Here is a 17,452-nt window from a genome sequence, read left to right as displayed (position 1 = left end):
ACAAGTATCAAACACATGTTAAAAAGAAAAAACAGTTCTGTCAATGGACTTAAAATATGCTTTAGTTAATATTCCCAAATAATTTAGCATATATCTTTTATTATGACTTGTCTATACTTTTCTATGTTATTTTAGAAGTACATTTCTTTACAAACATCAATTTTCATATATGAAACATGAAAATAATATTTAATATAAAGATAAATTCAGGAGTGGGTTTTCTCAAAACCTTTCAGTTTGGTGAACTACTTGTTGTGATTGCATTTAATATTTTTCTTATTTTAAAATAGAGGAAATATTTTCAATAAATATAGGAAATTTAGTTAAGGCCAAAATGTGATTCAGTTATAAACAATGAAAAATCTCATTGCTTTAGAATACGATCATTTGTATATGAATAGATATAAAATGCTCCTAGATGGTAAGCTTTGAAGTCACAAATAAACCAATCCTTTGTACATTAATTCAATATAAAATTTTCCCTAAAAAAAAAAAAAAATGATCATTTGAAACAGATTTTCCTTCATATATACGATGGTTAATTTTATGTGTCAATTTGATTGGACCACAAGGTGCCCAGATATTTGGCCAAACATTATTCTCGGTATATCTGTAAGGGTGATTCAGATTGAGATTAACATTTGAATCAGTAGACTCAGTAAAACAGCTTGTACTTTTTATCATGTGGATGGTCCTTATCCAATCATTCAAGACTTAAATAGAACAAAAAGGTTGAGTAAGAGGGAACTCCTCTCTGATTGGTTTAGCTGGGACATTGCTCTTTTCCAGCTATTAGTCCCAGAGTGAGACATTGGCTTTTCTTGGTATTTGAGTCTGCAGGCTTTTTATTGGAACTTAAACCATTGGTTCTCTTGATTCTCAGGCCTTAGGATTCAGACTGGAACTACGTATTGAATCTCCTGGGTCTCCACTTGGCCAACTGCAGATCTTGGACCTTCTCAGCCTCCGTAATTGCATGAGCCAATTCCTTACAATGTGTGTGGGGGGTGTGGGTGTTAACTTTTAAATTTATTTAATTCTATTGGATAAAGAACCTTGATTAATACAATATATAAGGGACTTCCCTGGTGGTCCAGTAGTTAAGACTTCACCTTCCAATCCAGGGGGTGTGGGTTCCATCCCTGGTTGGGGAGCTTAGATCCCACATGCCTTGCAGCCAAACAACCAAAACATAAAACAGAAGCAATATTGTAACAAATTAAATAAAGACTTTAAAAATGGTCCACATCAAAAAAAACTTTAAAAAAGTATAGGGCTTCCCTGGTGGCACAGTGGTTGAGAGTCCGCCTGCCAATGCAGGGGACACGGGTTCGTGCCCCAGTCCGGGAAGATCCCACATGCCGTGGAGCGGCTAGACCCGTAAGCCATGGCTGCTGAGCCTGCGCGTCCGGAGCCTGTGCTCTGCAACGGGAGAGGCCACAACAGTGAGAGGCCTGCGTACCGCAAAAAAAAAAAATAAAAGTATAATACGTAACATAATGTAGGCAACCACATATTTCAAATGAATTTTATTTTTGTGAAACTGTAAGAGAATGCTAAATGAGAGTCAAACTGAAAATTTTAGTTAACAGTTTGATATTCTAAATTCATGATGCCAAATATCAGGTATTTGAAAGACCTGACCTAAATTCTGCATTTTCAACTCATCATTTGGCAATATGAAAAATGGTAAACATAAAATACTGGAGATATTTTTTCTTGCTTGCTCATTTTGCACTGACTTTGATTTGTGAGATTTTCAAGGCATAAATTTTGGTAGTTTAGAGTGGATTGTTGGGGAGTAGGGTAAAGTGACCATCTATGCTTTAATTTAACCAGAAAAAAATTTTATAACATGTCTTATTTGACTGAGTGTTGCCTACTTTAAGTGATCTGCTTATGAGGATAAAATGTCGGTATGGTGATGCTTTTTAGATACAACACCAAAGACACAATCCATGAAAGAAATAATTGGTAAGCTAGACTTCATTAAAATCTAAAATTTCTACTCTGTGAAAGACAATGTCAAGACAATGAGAAGACAAGCCACAGACTGGGAGACAATTTTTGCAAAAGTCATATCTAATAAAGGACTGTTACCCAAAATATACAAAGAACTCTTAAAACTCAACAATAAGAAGAAAAAATAATCCAGTTTTTTTAAAAGGGTCAAAAACCTTAAGGACAACTCTCCAAAGAAGATATACAGATGGCAAATCAACATGTTATGGAAAGATGGTCCATATAACATGTTATCAGGGAAATGTAAATTAATACACCAATGAGATACCACTATACACTTACTAGAATGGCTGAAATTCAGAATACCGACAACACCAAATGCTAACAAGGATGTGGAGCAACAGGAACTCTCATTCATTGCTGGGGAAAATGCAACAATGGCACAGCCTCTCTGACAGTTTGGTGGTTTCTTACAAAACTAAATATATTCTCACCACATAATCCAACAATCACACTCCTAGGTATTACTCAAGGAGGTGAAAACTTATATACACTCAAAACCCTGAACATGAATATTTATAGCAGATTTATTCATAATTGCCAAAACTTGCAGGCAACAAGAATGCCCGTCAGTAGGTGAATGGATAAATAAGTTGTGGTATATTCAGACAACAGAATATTATTCGGTGCTGAAGAAAGGAGCTATCCAGTTATGAAAAGACATGGAGGTACCTTAAGTGCATATTACTGAGTGAAAGAAGCCAGTCTGAAGAGGCCATACACTGAATGGTTCCCAACTCTATGAAATTCTGAAAATGGTAAAACCATGGAGACAATAAAAAGATCAGTGTTTGCCAGGTGTGGGAGTGGGTGGGAAGCACGAATAGGAAGAACACAGAGGAATTTTAAGGCTGTGAGAATACTCTGCTTTATATTATCATAATAGATCCATGTCATTATACATTTGCCCAAACCCATATAATGTACAACACCAAGAGTGAACCCTAAGACATACTATGAACTTTGGGTCATTATGATATGTCAGTGTAGATTTATCCTTAGTAACGAGTGTACCATTCTGGTAAGTGATGTTGATTATGGGGGAGGCTAAGCATATGAGGCGGTTGGGGGTACATGGGAAATCTCTGTCCCTTCCTGTCCATTACATTCTAAGCCTAAAACTGCTCTAAAAAAATTATCTTTAATAATTTTTAAAATCAATTCATTGGACTTCAGTTTTCAGCTTTGACAGGTAAAGAGTTAAAAGTTGTCATTCTTGTCCTTACAACAAGAAAATACTGAACAACAACTTTTCTTGGACCTGTCACAAAGTTGAAGGTACCTAGCAACCGCCACCCCAGAATATAGAAAGGGGAAGTCAGAAGCTCACAGGTGAGATCAACTTATCTAGAACAGAAGCCACTGGATCCATAACATAGGAACACTTAAGTGGTAATGTTAATTAATAGTTAGATGCAGAGTGTGGATTAGCATGCAAATGAAAAAATCTGGGTTCCACAATCTTAGGAGAGGGACATATTTTGAGGGTTTTTACCTTCAGAAATCCCACCAGGTTCTCACAGTGAATAGACAAGATAATCTTATGTGTCTGGCAAGGGGAGAAGGTAAGCATTTTCAAATACACCCTGAGACTTCTCCATGATAAAGACCTCCTTCTCCAGGAGGAGAGCTCACTGTAACATCTTCCCCTAATCCCTGCAATTTTAGCACTCTTTCTCACTTCCTTTCTACCCACTCTGAGCTGACGGTCTCAAAGGTTCTTTCAGGCAGACTGAAGACAAATTCCATTGTACTTCTATATGTATTCATATCTGTGGCTTCCTCAACTCAGTGTATCTAATTTTTGGAATAAATTTTTATATTTTCCACCTTTCATAAACTGGTTAAAATCCTTCCATAACTCAAAGGCTTTAATCCCATTTTTACCGTGGGTTATTTTTCAATGTTTTCAAAATGATTATATGGATATATAGAATAGCACTGATTTTTATATAGGTATTTAACAAATGACTACCTTAAAAGCTTGAATAGTTTCCCTATTGCCTATATTTGCTTCTCTAGATAATCATATGCTGTGAAAATATTTTTCAAAATCTATTATTTTTCTTGTAATATTGAAGAGACAGTACTTCCAAAGTATAAAAACTTTTGATGAAAGCAGATACCCAAGTCTTTTTATTAACTTCAATGGGAAGATTTTTTTTATTTTAATATATTCATAAGGCTAACTTTTGCTTTGAGATGGTATTTTTATCGTATAAAGTATGTCACTTCTATTCCACATAACTGAGGTTTTTTTAAACAAATGGATATTGAATGTTGCCTAACATTCTTAAAAGGATCTAGTGAGATGTTTAAATATATCTTTTCTCCTTTAAATATATTTCTTTAATTTATATGTATTTTCTTATATTTCCTAATTTTGAACTTTTTTCATTCCTTGAATCAACATTTTGAATTTCAATATGTTGCTGTTTTTATACTCTCATTTTGAAATAAACACAATGTTCAAGGATAATACAAAGAATATCACCCAAATTCCACAGTTTACTGTATTTACTTTCTGTCTTTCCATTATGGTAATTTTCACATTCCATCATTGCTTTATTTGTTCATTTATTTATTGATATAAGTATATAAACTCATGACTTTTTATTTATTCAATGGATTTTAATCCATTACTAGCATTTCTTTATTTCAAAGCTTAAATTGTCCTAGCTTTGGCCAGTGTGAGCCTCTTCAAGCTGCCTCCTCTGTCCTATTTAAAAGGCCCTGGTTTTTGAGCACTTGTTTATTTTGTGGCACAAAATATTCCAAATACATAACAATGACAGATATGTGTAATTTTTTCAAAAAATCACTACATTCAAATCAAGCTAAACACCTCCTTGGACTAGAAATACAGACCAATAAATTGAGACTGATGTCAAAGCCTTGATAGACCTAGGCCATAAAACCAGTAGAGGCAGGTGTGAGTTTGTATAATATAATAGAGACTATCACAGATCAAATTAAGTGTCACTCCATGAATGTAAGGATTGTGGCAGAATTTCCTGACTCATATAATAAGTGAAAAATGTTTGATACCTACTCAGGGCTGGATTGTATTCATCTGCCAGGAGGAAACAAAGATAACTTCAATCAGGACTGGGCATAAATGCCAGCTGACTCACTTGCTGGATCTAGAAAATAACTGTGGAATGGAAGTGCTGAGCCACTTATGTAAGACCTGCTTCTAGACTAGAGCCTCAGAGGCCTTGTGAAAACAGCCACAGAACTGCCAGACAAGGAAGGGTGAACATAAAGTCAAATAGACAAGCAGACAACCTCCCACTCAAGACCAAACTGCAATTCTAAATCATGTAAAGAAATCCGATGTCTAGGCAAAAAACAATTGGCGCTAACAAATTTAAAGTAATAGAAAACAAGAAGGACTTTAAAATACGTATGCCTAAAATTTGCAGAGATCAATGTGGAATATTATGGTTTTGCTTCAAAAACCTGTTCCAAACAGAAAACAGTGTTGGCTAAATGAGATAAAAAAGAAAACCATAGCAACATAGCTTGGGAGGAGCTCATCTGTGGGTTTACTAGAGTGTTAGTACAGAAGCAGGCAGTAGGAATTTGTCTCCTAGAGGGTAAAGGGGACCAAAATTTTACAGTAGGAAATGGTGGGCCCAAAGCAAGATCACTGCTTGAAGCTAGAGCTAGCAAGCCCCACGACATGTCAAAGAAGACTGAAAAATCTCTGCAAATCTCTGTGCCTACTAGCTGGGGCTAGATAGGCAGACAACAGTCTCCCTTCTAGGAACTAAGCCAAACCACCTGCTGTCTCATGACTGCATCTGTCAGAGCCCCAAATTCCCACAGAGCCAGAACTCTAAGCCATGATTATTTGGCCTGGTTGTATCTTATAAAGGGGAGTTTACTAATCAATATCCTAGTAGGATTTTTTTTTTTTTTTTTTTTTTTTGCGGTACGCAGGCCTCTCACTGTTGTGGCCTCTCCTGTTGCGGAGCACAGGCTCCGAACGCGCAGGCTCAGTGGTCATGGCTCACAGGCCCAGCCGCTCTGCTGTATGTGGGATCTTCCAGGACCAGGGCACGAACCCGTGTCCCCTGCATTGGCAGGCGGACTCTCAACCACTGCGCCACCAGGGAAGCCCTAGTAGGATATTTTATTTAATATTTTTAGTTGATTGGTTGATCAAGCAGCAATAAATTAGTAATGTCACACAAACAAGGGCAAAAGACTAGATGGCAGGTACATAAGGCTTGCTAGACTGGCATTCATTGGGGGAAACTCAAGAAGACAGGATCAGTAGTAGGCTTGCATGGCCCCCATTGCCTGTCACAAGATGGCAGCCCAGAGCAATCTGGCAGGGCCAGACATCAGAGGGAACCTGATGATTGGGCCATGGGGCTTCAATCTGGCTCATTAAAAAATTTCTAATCATTCCTCTGGTATTATCATGGGTTATGATATAACAGCAATACAGTGTGAGAGAATGTGGATCCAGCTGTTCCTCCTGACATCCCCATATAAGAGGTTGGAAGGATAATCAACCCACCTCTGGCATGATCAGAGGCTAGCATCCAAGACTAGCGATACGGCCACACATGATGGAAACAAGTTGCAGAATTCACCACGCTGGTGTTCACGGCCAGGTATGCACGAGCCTCCTTCCTCTTGGCACTATCAGGGAGCTGGGCCCCATGTTTTGTGGTTAGCTAGGATCTGTTGCCTTAAGCAGCTGGCTTTACTTGGTTTATGAGGAGCCTTGCAGGAGGTATAATCCTCCTCCAGTAGGCTAGCTGAACGAAATCAGTCTTGGAAAATTTGACTCTCACTTCTCGGAAAGGACAAAGAAAATTTGAACAATACCATTTATAAGTTTGATCTAATGAACATCTGTAAAACACTACTCCAAAGAATCAGAATATATGCAGTATTTTTAAAAACACAGGAAATGTTTTCTAAATGGCCAAGTTTTTAAATGTTATATACAATTCATTTTCTGCTCAACTGCAACTTATTTTAAAGATCACGAACAAAACAATGACTTTAAAAGCCATAGATGCAGAAATTTTGAAAATATTCTTATAAAATATAAAATAAATCCAAATTTAAAAAGTGAATTTGGAAGAAAAATGAAACACATGGACCTGTGTATCTAGTTGGTAGCATAATCACAGAGAAAAATATCTCAAGTTAGTTTAAAACTGTATATCTCCAGTGTGACATACCTTGAGGACAAGGAGATCTGCAAGAAAATCTTAAGTTGTGTTCGATAATCATATTGTTAAAAACAATACTTGTACTGTTAATCTGAAAATATTTTGTGTGTGTGTGTCTGTGTATGTGTTCCAAGAGAGGAGATTCTCTTGGCCAAAGATGAGGCAATTTAAATATCAAAAAGAATAATACTGGTATGAATACTTTGGAAAACTGTTTAGCAATATGTAGTATGACTGAAATATAATTATACACACACATATATGTATATACACACATATATATCCACTATACTACACTATATATACCTTATAACTCATAAATTCCACTCCTAGGTATGTCTCCAATGAGTACATATGTTCATCAAAAGACATGTACAAAAGTGTCCATAGCAGCACTATTCTTACAGCCTAAACCTGAGGATGACCCAATACTCATCAACATAGAATGTATAAAGAGTGGCGTATCCATACATGGAATATTACACAAAAATGATTTTTGGCCACAGGGAGCAACAGAGATGAACAACACAAAATTAATGTGTAATGAAAGAAAACAAGTACAAAAGGGTACATACAATATGAAGCCACTTTTATTAATATAAAAATGGTCAACAGTAAGCTATGGAGAAATAAGTACAGGTTGCTCTTGGAACACAACTGAATGTAAGAGGTACTGCTTGAAGTTACTGAATTGTGTACTGATAACTTGTAGACTTATATACCTATGTTATTTTTCAATGTAAAATTGACATTAGAAAAGAATCATAGGGCTTCCCTGGTGGCGCAGTGGTTGAGAGTCCGCCTGCCGATGCGGGGGACACGGGTTCATGCCCCGGTCCGGGAGGATCCCGCATGCCGCGGAGCGGCTGGGCCCGTGAGCCATGGCTGCTGGGCCTGTGTGGCCAGAGCCTATGCTCCGCAACGGGAGAGGCCACAGCAGTGAGAGGCCCACGTACCACCAAAAAAAAAAAAAAGAATCATAACTTTCACTACTAGGTGAAATGAAATAGCTAGCAACAGAGCAGCACTTTCACCAAAATCAACTAGGAAAAAACAGAATAACTGCAGTGAATTGTAGCATATCAGATATGCTAAAATTCATAATGAAACTTATTTTTAAGTTTATTGTTCATATTTAGGGATGCTAAAGAATCAAATTATTATTCTGAAACTGATATATAAGAGGAAAATATTAAGCATTTATGCTGCCTTTCCTACACAAAGTATACCATAACCAAATAGTTAATGACAGAAAGTTCATCTCCATAGAAACATCGCAGCTAATAAGAAGCTATAGAATTAGAATATTAAAAGTGCTAGAAGGCTAGAAAAAGAAGTGCTAGAAAGTGCTGAAAGAATTGCTAGAATTAGAATATTATCACTTTGTAAGATCTAACGAAATAGAGGACCTACGTAATGATGGTTAGTGGGTGCTAAAAACACAGAAGAGCAGACGTTATAATAACAGATCACACTGAAAATACCTGAATCCTCTGATCAATTTTAACATTTTAAAAAGAGATAATCATACATTATACACCTCCTGATATGATGAAATATGAAATACACACCACCATAGTTGATGTACTCTGAAGAAAATCAAACCTTATAAAGCCTCAAGATCTAATTATCGGTTTACAGGAAATACCAGACACAGAGCAACATGCAATCAGCAAAATCCATAACATGGGAGATTACACTGGACAAATGACTAGTTTCTTCATTACAAATAAGTTGAAAGGAAGAAAAAGGGGAGGGAGCATATAGGTTAAGAGATATGCGTCATATCAACAAAATGCAACATGTGAACTATGTTTGAACGTTGAGTCAAGCAAGGCACTTGATAAGGAAAAATGTGAGACAATAGGAAAGATTTGAGCACTGACTATTTGATAATATTAAGGTACTTTGGTTAAACTTTTAGCTATGATAATGATATTGTGATTACGTTATAAAAAAAAGTATCTTTTGAACTTCACACTTAAGTATTTAAGAATGAAATAATTTGAAATCTTAGATTTGCTTCAAAATAATTGAGTGGAAGGGAAATAATGAGTAGGGGTATTTGAAATGTCATTGACAAAGTTGATAATTATTGAATCTGATTGATGGTCCATGGAGATTCATTATACTATTCTTCTATTTCATGCATGTTGAAAAGATAATACCACTAAATAAATCTTAAGAGAACTACAAATTTTTAGAACTGAATGATAAAAATACATCATTTATAAATTAAAAGGATGGCTGAAAGCACCTAAGGAACAAATTATTACTTTTTATTCATAAATTAGAAAAGGAAAGCAAAATAATTTGAAAATACATCTCTAAAATACATGAATAAAGAAACTATGGTTATGAGCAGAAATTGTTGCAACAGAAAACAAAGATGCAGTGAAGATATTCAATAAACACACGAAAAATTAAATGATTAATAAAATTGGCAAACATTTAGAAAAATTGATCAAGAAAAAATATTTCAATTGAGATAGGACACATAACTAGAGCTGTTAGAGATAAAGAGAAAATAATAGGAGTTTCTGCCTGTATGAATTAAAGACCAGATAATTTAGACTCCTTTTCTACTGAATGGTATAAGAACTGCTTCCTTTCCAATTGTTAAGAAGCTTGTAAACAATTAACAGGCTAAAATCTAGGAGAAAATATATTCAGAGAGGTAAACATGGCTCCAAGCTTCATTTGCATATACAGAAGAAACTGAGCTACATTTTTGTGAAGGATCAGGGAATCCATCAAAGTCCAGTGTCAACTTAAAGAGGAAATTTTGATAAACCACCAGCCATTTTAGCCAGGACTCTGAACCCCAGAGGGTGATGATGAACTGAAAGTAAAACAACCTCTAAAGGACTTTCAGCCCACTTGTAATGATTAAGTGGTCCAAGGAACCTCAAGACTACAATGTTATTTGAAGTAGATATGGTGGATATGGATATATAGCATCTCCAGTACCTGGCAATAGCCAATAAAAATCCTAGGCTTTAAATTATTTTTACATTTTTTCAAAAAATATAAGGTTTAACACACAGAGACGTATTGGAATGCAAAGAAACACGACATGATAAGAAAATAAAAGCATAGACATCAGAAAAGAAACCAGAGATATAAAAGTTCGGCAGGAAATTAGAAAATATAAAAAATGACAAATATTAAAAAAATAATACAAATTATAGGACTGAGGACTACAGTGATTAAATTAATTACTCAATGCAAAATTTAACAACTGAAGAGAATTAGTCGTACAAGTACAGAAACAGACATATTGATCAATGGAACAGAATAGGGAGCCCAGAAATAAACCCAAGCACCTATGGTCACTTAATCTTCAACAAAGGAAGCAAGAATATGCAATGGAGAAAAGACAGTCTCTTCAGCAAGTGGTGTTGGAAAAGCTGGACAGCAACATGTAAATCAATGAAATTAGAGTACTCCCTCACACCATATACAAAAATAAACTCAAGATGGTTTAAAGGCCTAAATATAACACATGACACCATAAAACTCCTACAAGAGAACAAAGGCAAAACATTCTTGGACATAAAGCATAGCAATATATTCTTATTCAGTCTTCCAAGGCAAAAGAATAGTAAAAATAAACAAATGGGACCTAATCAAGCTTAAAAGCTTTTGCACAGCAAAGGAAACCATCAACAAAATGAAAAAAGAATGTATGGAATGGGAGAAAATATTTGCAAATTATGCAACTGACAAACAGTTAATGTACAAACAGCTCATACAACTCAATCTCAAAAACAAACAACCCAATCAAAAAATGGGCAGAAGACCTAAATTAACATTTCTCCAAAGAAGACATACAGATGCCCAATAGGCACAAGAAAAGATGCTCAATATCAATAATTATTAGAGAAATGAAAATCAAAATTACAATGAGATACCACCTCACACCTGTCAGAATAATAAATGCTGGAGAGGATGTGGAGAAAAGGGAACTCTCATACACTGTTGGTGGGAATGTAAATTGGTACAGCCATTATGGAAAACAGTATGGAGGTTCCTTAAGAACCTAAAAATAGAACTACCATATGATCCAGCAATTCCACTTCTGGGTACATGTCTAGAAAAAGTGAAAACAATAATTCAAAAAGATACATGCACCCCAGTGTTTATAGCAGCATTATTTTATAATAGCCAAGACACAGAAGCAACCTAAGTGTCCATCAGCAGATGAATGGATAAAGAAAATGTGTATACACACACACATATACACACAAAATGGAATGTTATCAGCCAATAAAAAGAGTGAAATATTGCCTTTTGCAGCAACATGGATGGACCTAGAGAATATCATACTAAGTGAAGTAAGTCAGAGAAAGACAAATATATGATATTTGATACATGTAGAATCTAAAAAATGATACAAATGAACTTATTTACAAAACAGAAATAGACACACAGACACAGAAGACAAATTTATGGTTACCAAAGGGAAAAGGGAGGTGAGGAGGGATAAATTAGGAATATGGTATCAACAGATAAAAGCTACTGTACATAAAACAGGTAAGCAGCACAGGGAACTGTATTCAATATCTTGTAATTACCTATAATGGAAAATAATCTGAAAAAGAATATATAACTGAATCATTTCGCTTTACAGCTGAAACTAACACAATATTGTAAATCAACTACACTTCAATTTTTTAAAAGTGACAAATATTAAGAAAAATAATATAAATTGTAGGACTGAGAAATATGATTGAAATTAATTACTCAATGCAAGGCTTGACACCTGAAGAGGGTTAGTGAACTTGAAATTAAGAACTAGAGCAATAGAAAATAAAATGCAGAAAACTGTGTAAGGGACATAAAATTAAATTGAAGGTCTATAATGCTTTAGTTTGAATGCTAGAAAAAAAAAGAAGAAAAAATAGAACGTATTTGGAGATAGCAATTTTGAGAATTTTTTAGAATGATGAAAGATATCAATACAGGATTCTAGAACTCACAACATAAATAACAAGAAATTTAAACATAGAAACATCACAGTGAAACTACAGAAAACAAAAGATGAAAAAAGCTGCAAAAATAAAGGGAAAGTTAATTTTAAAAATGTGACAGATTGCAATTGACTTCTCAACAGTAACAAAAGAAACCAGAAAATAGTGAAATTATATCACCAAATTTGCTGCAACAAAGTAACTACCAACCTAGAATTATATGCATAGCAAAAAAAAAAAAAATCCTTCAATAGTTAAGTAAAATAAAGACATTTTCTAACAAAATTTGGATTTGCCACCAGCAAACACAGTCTAGAGTAACTTCTAGAGTATTCTACAAGCAAGAGAAAAAAATGCCAACTGGAAAGTCTGAGATGCAGGAAGTAATAAAAAGCCTCCAACATGGTGGTATATGTGGCTAATTTCAAAGGACACCAACTGTAAACAATAATGATGACATATTTGGAGGTTTATAAAATACACTGAAATAAAATACAAGTCAAAAATAATTATGTAAGTCAGTAGAGGAATAAATGGAATTAAGCATGCTATGATTCCTTCATTCTTTAATAGAGTAAAAGTATTAATATTAGATTTTTGACAAGTAAAGGATTTACTTTAGAATTTCTATGTTAGCCTGTAATGAATAGAAAGAGTGCATAATGTCCAAAATAGCAGAGAAAAAAATTGATAAACAGTAAATGTATAAAGGAGATGAAGAAGAAAGAAGAAATAGAAAAGTTAGGATAAGAAAAAACAAAATTTGAAAGTATATTGAAATCCCAATGTATCAATAATCACAATAAATGTGAATTATATGTACTCAAATTACAAGTTAAAATTGTTAAATTGGATTTGTTAAAACTGTATGCTATTAATAAGAAACATCTAAAATAGAACAGAAAATTTGAAAAAAGTAAAATGATTAATCAAGCAAATATTGTCTGAGAGAATGCTAGTATTTTCTATTGATATCAAACAAAATAGTCTTGAAGCCAAAAGGTATTACTAGAGATAAAGGTGGTTTATTAAAGATGGTCCATTTTATGGACCAGGAATATTTAACTATTTTAAATTTGTATGCATCTAATCAAATTTATTCTAAATAAGTCATGGAAAATTTTATAAAAATGGACAAAAAATCAGAATCACAGAATGCAAGGAGAAATAAATAAATCTATAATTAAACTGGGGAGATTTTAACAAACCCTTTTCAGTTATTGATAGCTGTTAGAATAGGTTTTAATAACAAGATTTTTGAAATATGATTTATTAACATTATATGTATACATATAATTTCATCAAGAGCTGAAGAATACACATTCTTTTCAACTATAAAAGGAACTTTTCTAAAAATTGACTATAAACAGGACATAAGACAAAGTAACAAATTTAAAACGGTGAAATTAATGTAAGATGTTAATAATAGAGGAAAATGGGTGTGGGGTATATGGGAATTCTGTACTGGCTTCACAATTTTTTGTAAATCAAAAACTGTTCTAAAATAAGTTTAGATAGATATAGAGAGTACATTCATAGACCTAAGAGATAAATCAATATCAATAAAAAATATAGGAAAATTTAGAACATATTTCCTATCAGATTGAGTTCCAGAGAAGTTTAGGATAAAAATTATATGGTACTGAAAACTTACCAATAAGTTTACAAGCGAATTATGAGTACTATAAGGTCAAAGGAACAAAGTTACAAATGCATAAACTTCTGGTGACTTCAAAGATACAAGTAACATGAATAAGAACAGACAGTAGTCAGATACCCCTTAGAAATGGAGATTTACTTTTCTCCAACTACATTTTGTAGAGAAGACAAAAGTAACCCCAAACTATATTTACAGTTACAGTATTTACTACTAACTACTTAGAACACAGATTTTAATGGAAACAAACTCTATACAAAGAAGCTATGGGAAAGCTGTGGGAAATCATATCATTAGTATGTATGTTTCAAGGTACATGGTAAAGCTATGGGAAATCATATCATTAGTATGGGAAAGCTATGGGAAATGGTAAAGCTATGGGAAATCATATCATTAGTATGTATGTTTTAATATTCAATTTTAATATTCAATGAAAATGGTAGCAAAGATTATATATCCAAAGTTTAATAAAGTATAAAATACGTATAAGGGTCATAGTATCAATAGATTAATCAGATCATAGGTTAAGAACTTGATTAATCTACCAGACGCACTAACATTCATAAAATGTGTAGTAAGTCACAGCCCAAAGAGAGACAGTCAGCCACCTCTTTACACTCACAGTTAAGGGCAGAGCACGTTTTTAAAAAAATCAATACTCTGCCAAGCTGAATTATCATCACTGTTCATGGCCTGGTGATTCAGAGTTTCAAAGGAGTACAGGGTCTGGTTTGTATCTTCAGTACTCTCTACTTCCAGTTATACCATGGGCCTCAGGTAGGTAAGTGGTAGATGAATGGAAGGAAGGAAGGGAGGAAGGAAGATAGATAATAGAAGATATATCATTCCTATATGTGTGTTTGCTTTTAATATGTTTTCATTCACTTAAAATATTCCATAATGCCACTAAATAAGTATATATTTATTATATTTTTATATTTCTTGAATGTATTCAACAAAGCTTTTGTCTTTTTCAGTTTTTTTTTTTTTGGGTGCTCACTATTCTACAGGAAGTGGTTTAAGTTCTGGGGCATAAAAGAGTAAACAAAACCATGAAAGTGAAAAAATTCTTACTCTCACGGCTTACATTCTAGTTGTGAAAACAGACAGTAAACCAATAAATAAAATCCACAGGAAGTCTGCATTATGTTAGATGCTGATAAGTACTATGGAGAAAGTAAAAGCAAAGAGAGTGCTGGGAAAGGGATTGCAATTCTGAATTGAATGGTCAAGGAAAGCCTTGTTGAGATGGCTACATATGAGAACTGCAGGAGATGAGGGAGCCAGCCAAGTGCAGAGGTGTGGGAAAAGTGCTCTGGGTCTGTGTAAGTATCTCAAAGAGGGAACAGCTAGGCCAATGAGGCTTGAATGGAATGAGCAAGGGGAGAATGATAGAAGATAAACTCAGAGCATAGGCCAGCACCTGTAAACCTTATAAGCCGTTAAAAGACTGGACTAGGACATGGTTTGACTCGTATTTTACACTGCCTGCTGAGCACAAGAAACTACTGAGAGCCACCCTTCTTTTCCCCACAAATAACTGTTGCTCTCTTTCCAATCCCATGTATTCAGGGTGCCTGTAAGTAAATGGGAGCTCTAAACTGATCACACCTTCAGCAACTTCTTCAGTTATAGAATAGTATGGGAAGTGAATCTTGAAAGATTCTCCATCTGGAAATGTTGAGAAGACCAACAAGAGTCCTTAATCATGAAATCTTACTGCAATTCCCAGAGGAATTCACTTTGCTTCTTTAAGTCAACTAACAACAAAATACTGAAAATGAGAAACTTATTGCCAAGTATGGCCAGACCACTTCTCTTCATTATGTGAATTTTTATATTCCAAGGGAATTGTCTGGTTTGAATCATCAGTTAATATGATCTGCTTACATAAGTCAGTTTCAGTTTCCAAAGTTATGCCTGGGAGGTTTTGACATAACTCTACAAACTTTCTACTTCATATACAAAACCTAATCAGAAATTTTTATATCCATTGCTAGAGACCTAGATGATTTTTAGTTGTATGTATTTTATAAGGTTTTCATTAACTTAATATTCAAATTTCATCAAGAATTTACTGAAGCTACAGAAGGAATAAGTTTATGAGAGAGCACAATCTTCTGATTGTGAAATCTGAATCACAGAACACAGAAAATTGGGTAGCAGAATTGCAGATATATAGATTTGCAGAATTTTAATTCTGGCCCAATTACTTTGTTAATAAAATAGGTTTCCAGGCTTCCCTGGTGGCGCAGTGGTTGAGAGTCCGCCTACCGATGCAGGGGACGCAGGTTCGTGCCCCGGTCTGGGAAGATCCCACATGCTGCGGAGCGGCTGGGCCCGTGAGCCATGGCCGCTGGGCCTGCGCGTCCGGAGCCTGTGCTCCGCAACGGGAGAGGCCACAACAGTGAGAGGCCCGTGTACCGCAAAAAATAATAATAATAAATAAAATAAAATAAAATAGGTTTCCAAGTTCTATTAAGATATCACTTCAAAATATCTTTTCTACCCTGCCTTTGGCCAGAGCTTCCTTATAGTTTTCTGGTTTTAGTTCCCTGCCACTCACCTTCTTGTATTATAGATGAGAACATATTGTTACCCTTTTCAATAGCCTTTGGTTGTTCACTGTTCTAAACGTTGATTCTCCAGCTCTTCTTCACCTACTCTATACCACTAGGCTGAGTATGGACTCTACACAATGGATCTCCTGTTGAGATTAATCCCTGGGAAAGGAACACCAGACATTCTGATTCAGAGTGTCTGTGGTGGAACCTATGAATCTGTATTTTTAAATGCTCCAGATGATTCAGGGAGCGTATCAGCAGGGGTTGACCCACTTCTCTCACCTGTGAACCATCACCTAAAAGCATAGGACTAGAAACCAATGAGATTAAGGCTTAAATTCTGTTTTACAATTGAGTAGTGTGACCTTCAACAATTTATTATTCTCTTTAAGCGTCAGACTCCCCATTTGAGAAGGGGAGTAAGAACACTGATCTGTCAATGAAGAATAAATGGTGAAGTATATTATGAGAACCTAAAATTATTCCAAGTGCATTATAGGTAATCAATAGAGGAGACTGGAGATGATGAATCAGCAGGAGCAGGGGCAATGATGATGAATATATGTGGAAGGATCTACAGGAACTTGGGAGATAGAGTCAAGAATCAACAGGACCTGTTGACTGACTAGACGAGGAGTATGAAGGAAAGGGACAGGGCAAAAGCAAAGTTGAAACCCAGGATCAGGCTTGAATACTTGATCATTCACTGAGATATAGCATATGACAGAGAGGAGTCATGTGAGTATGAGGTGCCTGTAGTATCTCCGGGGGAAGACATAAGGGTGGCAGTTAAATACATGTGTCTATTGTCCATAAGAGAGAAAAGGGCCAAAAATAAAAATTCTGTATCAGCAAATAAGAGGACCTGGAAATTGTAGCAGATGATCAATATTGGCTCATTCAATTTAAATTCACCACCCTTGCAGGGTACCTTAAGCTAGAGGCTAGAAATCTGAAGACATTTCATGGATCCCTTTGCAGCTTAGTTTCAACACATGACCTAGATTCCACTGAACAAGTGCATCCTCAAAAGGTCTG

At 35.1% G+C, this 17,452-nt stretch overlaps 1 long non-coding RNA gene across 2 annotated transcripts in view; it reads left to right on the top strand.

The window, feature by feature from the left end:
- The window catches only part of LOC149749171 (uncharacterized), a 160,484-nt gene that overhangs the window by 126,963 nt on the left and 16,069 nt on the right, over positions 1 to 17,452 (top strand). Inside the window, exon 4 of one of the 2 annotated variants that reach the window (XR_016393324.1) lies at positions 884 to 17,452. This exon is cut by the window's right edge and continues 12,108 nt beyond it. The exons of the other annotated variant lie outside the window; for it this stretch is intronic. This is a non-coding gene — a long non-coding RNA (uncharacterized LOC149749171). The remainder of the gene's footprint in view (positions 1 to 883) is intronic. 2 annotated transcript variants of the gene reach the window in all.

The sequence above is a fragment of the Delphinapterus leucas genome, chromosome 5 (genome assembly GCF_059928025.1).
Source record: "Delphinapterus leucas isolate spDelLeu-1000000601 "Yukka" chromosome 5, BTC_Dleu_Yukka2, whole genome shotgun sequence".
NCBI lineage: Eukaryota > Metazoa > Chordata > Mammalia > Artiodactyla > Monodontidae > Delphinapterus > Delphinapterus leucas.
This window is presented reverse-complemented; position numbering and strand designations above follow the sequence as displayed.